We start from the raw sequence: 6,000 nt of genomic DNA, 5'->3' as shown, positions 1-6,000 counted from the left end.
GATGGGTGGGATGGGTGGGTGGGTGGAATGGATGGATGGATGGGGGGATGGAAGGATGGATGGATGGGTGGATGGATGGATGGGTGGATAGATGGATGGATGGATGGGTGGGATGGGTGGGTGGATGGAATGGATGGATGGATGGGGGATGGATGGATGGGTGGATGGATGGATGGGTGGATAGATGGATGGATGGATGGATGGATGGATGGATGGATGGATGGGGGAGGGATGGACAGATGACAGGCTTTTGAAATATGGTAGCTTGGTTTAGAATGGATGGAGTTGGTGGGAAGTGACGTTTTATTAAACCCAAGTTGGCAAACAGATTCCAAGCAACAGCTAAGAGAAATAAAAACAGTCAGAAATATGTACTAAGACCTTGAAAACGAACAAACAAAACACATGCCTCGATCTAAGAGGCTATCAGACATAGACATGCTTGGCTGTCTGTGGGGTATGTCCTAACTCCAAGCCTCCCAGTGAAGTCGATCTGGACGTACTCTGCAGGTATGGGCAGCAAGGTGTTGGAAATAACAGACCTCAGAGATGCTCTGCTGCCCCCCACCCCCAGGGAAAATAGACCCTGAAGACTTACGCAATATTTTGTGGGGTGGCATAAACTTCCCCTCCCAGGGAAAATAGGCCCTGAAGACTTTCGCAATATTTTGTGGGGTGGCATAAACTAATTTTAGGGCTCCATTTTCGTAGGCTGCTTGCGGCATGCTATGTGCCCACACGTGTGTGGCTAGAGCTGTTGAAGCGGAATGATGATGCGGAATGAGAGGGCTCGTGGGACTGAGACTTTTACCCATGCCCATTGATTTCCACGATAGCAGGTCACCTGTGTAAGCACTGGACCTCGGAGACGCTGGGTAAGATAGCCCCTCCCCTTTCCATCTGCCTGCAGCACAGACAAGAAATAGTTATGACTGTGAGGCTTCAGTTTTGAACTGTGATTCAGCAGTCAGGCTATGGGCTTTTCTCCATCTCCTCAGCACGCATACTCAGCACACGTCTGCTCCCACTGAGATCAGGACGACACCTCCTTCCTATCTGGCATCCCAGTGCTCTCCTGAACAGGCTTCCCTAAGCCCTGTTTAACTCACCCCACCCCATCTCCATGTACTCTATTGCATTCGCTGGGATGAGTTTCTTAACAGCTAGCTGCGAATACAATCAAAGCCTTTCTTTAATCAGGCTTCTCTCTATCAGCTTTTTGGATAAGTCACTGTAACACTCTGTCCTTTCTGTAATACCTACGAGTGTAGCCTCTGACTCCTCTGGAGGCCACCAGCCCCTCTCTCTTGTGCTACTTCACATGTATGTGTTCCAGACAGTTACTGCCTAATCCTCAGTAGGTCCAGGCTGGTATTTATAATTACACAAATTAAACATTAAAGCAGATATTTATCTGGTTAACTATCAGGAAGAAACACTTATTTTTTATGACAGCACGTGTAAGATCCTTAAAAGGTAACAACTAAAGCAATGTTATTAAATTAGATTAGAAAAGTACAATTGTAAAAGTGGGAAGGAGGCTCTTAGTCCATTTCTTGCTCCTGTAACAGAACGCTTGGTGCCGGGAAACTGACAGCAAGTAAGGCTGGCAAGTGCAAGACTAGGTGTGCACAGCTAGTGAGGACCCTTCCTGTCCACCATCCTGTGGCTGAAGAATGCAAGGTGGGGGAGAGGATGAGGAAAAGGCAGTGCTCATCCTTTTAGCAGGAACCTGCTGCAGCTAGTCAGTGCTGCCGTCACAGTGGGAGTGTGTTTGCTACTCTATAGAGGTTTGTTGTGAAGTTGAGTTTGCACCTTGCCCCTTTTCCCTCTCTGTCTCTCTCATGCCTTGCTCTTTTCTCTCTGCTTTGGGCTGATTCAGTAGAAAGTCCGCCCAGGTGTAAGTACCTTGACCTTGCATGTTCCAGCCTCAGTCACTGTAAGAAACATATCCTTTGTTCTTCATAAATGATCAAGTCTTTGGGATTATGTTAGAGGGGCCCAAAAATGAACTAAGAATTATGTCAACTTCCCAAGATTTACTCCTGAAACAGGCTTAGCAAACTGCTTGCTGTTCCTGTCAGGCTAATACTCTTTTATGTATACACACAGCCCTGATGGCTGCTTGAGTTGTGGCTAGTGTCTAATCAAGGATCGATTTAGTATGAGGTAGTCATATTCATTTTGACTGGGACTCACTTAACATTTCAATGAAAATGAGGTGATGTTTTGGGTTTCTTCTTTCTCCTGAGAGTTACAGTGTCACCGAGCAGCTGAAAATGAAAATAGCCTTCCTTGCAAAAAGTGCCTCAATCACACCAGTTTCTCATTTATAACTTTTCTCTGGTGAATTGTAAGTACTGACTATTTTCCAAATGCCTTCTACTGCCCATTTTGTGGTTAAGGTGTCCCAAGACCTATGGTTCTTTTAGGTTGAGGTTTTTTGTTTTATTTTGTTTTTGTTTTGTTTTTATTTTTCCCTTTTGCTTCTGGCAAGTGTGTTGATTTGGTTGGCAAGCCCACTACACACTAGCTCACTTGCTCTCTCTCTCTCTCTCTCTCCATCCCCCTCTCTCATGCACACCCCTGGCAAGTGAGAGACTTTCTTATCTTGAGTTCTGGCAAGGCCAATGACTCGGAGATAAGGAGTAATAGAGGTGCTAGGTTGTTGGTTTTAACATCCAAGGACAAGCATGAAGCTGATTTGCTCAGTCCTTGCCTTATCATCACAATGAATGACACGGTTTGTGTACCTGTGAACTGTGAAAAGGGGGAAAAGATAAGGCAATGGAGAAATAAAAGTGCAAAAGTCCCAGCTAGTGTTGCCAAAAGGAAATGCCCCGTGACCTAGCGGGGCCTCCCCCTTCTTGTGGCATGAGAGCAGACTTTGGTCACTCTTTGTCCTCACACGCTGGCACACACAAATGCAGTCCCAAACAGAAAGCAGAGTCTTGCTTTACAAATACCTGTGTCTAGAAAGAAAGAGATCTGTTTTTCTCCACTTGGCAGACTGTGTGTTATCTGAATTAAAGGCAAACACTGTTATCTGAGTGTTGACTTCATGACAGATTAAATACATGTTGAGTTACACTTTATTTATTTCTCAAATCAACCCCTAGGAAGATCATGTGCTCTGAAGGAAGCTCCTCTGTGAGTAAAAGTGGGTGCCCAGGAAAGGAGCCAGGTGCTGCCTGGTGCTCCTGGCTGTCTGAAGCTGGGGCTAGGGAGATGGGCAAAGGTAGTGTGCCCGCTGCATAGCTTCTCCTCTATTTAGAGACTCTCCCCACAGGGTTCCTTTCAGCCCTTCACTCTACTACTAACCTCCAGCAAGCATCAGTCCTCAGAGTTCACTGGGGCATCTCCAAAGCCCTCCCTAAACCAGTCTCCGGAGTGCCAAACACCATCACATGGTAGGTGGCTTCAGCGGAAGCGGAGAGGTCAGAACGTGAAGTGGTATAGCTCTCTATGCCCTGACAATGCCACACTCTGCTTTCCTCTTCTAGAAAACAGCTCAAAAGAACAGTACTGTGTTACATAGTGCAATTTCATAACTAACAAGTCCCACATAAAGTCCAATCCAATAAATATATATTATATATAATTATATGTGTATAATATATATTATATATAGAATCCTTGATATGTAGAATATATTTTAATAAGTACATGGTAATATATTCACTATAAATAATACATTATATAAGATAATAAATTATATACAGAGGGAGAGAGAGAAGGGGGGAGAAAGGGAAAGAAGGAAGCCTATGTCTGCCTGTGTGCACCATGAGAATGTAGTGCCCACACAGGTGAGAGGAGGCATCAGATCCCCTGGAACTGGTGCTACAGACAGTTGTGCGCTGTCCTGGGGATGCTGGGAGCTGAACCTGGGTCCTCTGCAAGAGCAGCCAGTGCTCTAACCACTGAGGCAGCTCCCCATTCTGCAGCCAAACTCTTTACATCACGAGCTGTCAGTCTTCTTTCATTCTTCAGAGAGGTCAGACAGGTGAACATAAAGAGTTTGCTGCGGGAAGTATTTACTAATGATGTCACTAGAACTGACCGACTCTTCAGCTGTTAAATGATACTGAAATTGGGAATTTTTAAAAAAGGGAATTTGTGACCTCACATAAGGTCTTAAGTCTATTGTTATGGTAGCATACTGTATGAATTTTATTAGGGATTCTATTATGCTAAGTTTTGCGTGAACTGACCTTTCTGTGATGTATGTCACGAGGTAAAAAGAATCATTAAGCGTAGTTACTGAAAAGGACTCCTGAGTGCCTCTTGGGCAACCGGGCACCTGGGCACGTCCCTGTAAAGCGGTTTTCTTCTGCTTCTTGGTGGAGCAGTTGGTCTGCACTATTCTAAGAATTAATTTGCATTCCCAAACCATGAGAGCATACAGAAGTGGTTTATTTACTGCTTTTGTTTACCTTTCATCCAAGCATTCTGACTATTAAGGTATCTTTATGTTGTACATTCTCAGAATCAAGTGACCTGCATTACAAACTCGGTTTCCCTTCCTAAACAGGAGGATATACACTGTCACCATAAGTATTTTAAAATAGAAATCAAGAAAATTCTGATGGCATTGAGTTGGTTTTAAACTGTTAATCTTGTTCTAGAAAAGGCAGTTGAAATACTGTACTGAAAAACCTATAAAATTTAGTGCAAGGCCATTGAGATGGCTCAGCAGGTAAAAGCCTCTGCTGACAGGCCTGACAAGCTGAGTTCATTCCCAGGAATCCATGAAGTAGAAGGAACAAACCTACTCCCACAAGATGTCCTCACACTGGAAACAAATTCCACAGGCTTGGTGATGATCTATCAGGTTCCCCTGGGATCTGCCTTCCTTTTCAACCTTCCTGTGGCAAAACCTCCTTTTTGGGCTGGACATTCATGCTTTCCGTTCCAGGAATGCATCTCACCTGCTGTTTTCTGGCTTAGGAGCTTTTTTGTGCCTGCCCCTCCCCCAACTCCCAGAGGAAAACTGAAGTGCTTTGCCAGCAATACTTTAAAAATTTTTCTGTGTAATTTAAATAATTGCAATTATTTTTAACAGGGCCTCACAAAACAGAACTTGTTTTCTGATCCGCTTATCAGGAGATGGAATATCTCTTTTCAGCGTACAGATGAGCAAGCGTGGAAGTCCTCACGTGTTCGAAGGTAGCATTTGCAGGCTCCTGCGATTCATCATCACCATTATTGTCGCTGAAGTGCTGGGGACTGGGCCTCCGGTGCAGCACATGCCATTCAGATGCTCAGTCACTGAACTGTCTCCCTATTGACCCTTCAGCCAGCGTCTTTCTATTTCTCCGAGGCAGGCCTCAAAGTTTTGATCCTCCTGTCTCCCAGTCACAGTGCTGGGCATACAGATATTTACCAACACACCTGGCTTCTTCATATTCCCTTAGTGTCTGGTGTGTACGAAACCGTTTCTTTCCTACAGCCTCCTCACTGGGTATCTGCCTAGGAATACCATGGCATGAGACACTCAGACCACACCCCTCACTGTGGAGTTGGAAGAGATGGGTTTCCAAAGTCTCCCTGGGTGCTGCAGAGAAGAGCCTTCAAGTCGGCAGCCTGGAAGCAGTGGAGTGGAGTGGGGCAACAGGACTGCAGTCCCTCCTCCCCTCCCACCCTCCTGACATTGATTAACGTCGGGGAAGATGGCTGGTGCAGATGCATGGCGTATCACTTTAGAGGCTGGCCTGTGAAGGTGGAAGGTTGATGCCCTTGGCTCAGTATCAGAATGAGGCTTGAGGTCTACTTGAGGACAGTGCTAGCTTTCAAAAGGTTTCTTCTGCTGTATAAGCCCACCACAGCTCTAAAAGTGCGGCGACATGTCAGGGAATTTTAATCATCCCTGCTCATCAAATGAAACTTGCTAGGAACCTAGGCAGTACATTATTAGAATTAGGAAACAATGCTAGAAGAGAAGGATGCTTTCCTTCTTTACAATTTTGTCGTGGGCTACACTTAGTTAGGAAACTAAATGGT

The sequence above is a fragment of the Psammomys obesus genome, unplaced genomic scaffold, assembly GCF_907164565.1.
Source record: "Psammomys obesus unplaced genomic scaffold, mPsaObe1.curated_primary_1811, whole genome shotgun sequence".
Taxonomy (NCBI): Eukaryota; Metazoa; Chordata; class Mammalia; order Rodentia; family Muridae; genus Psammomys; species Psammomys obesus.
Note: the sequence above shows the minus strand (reverse complement) of the source record.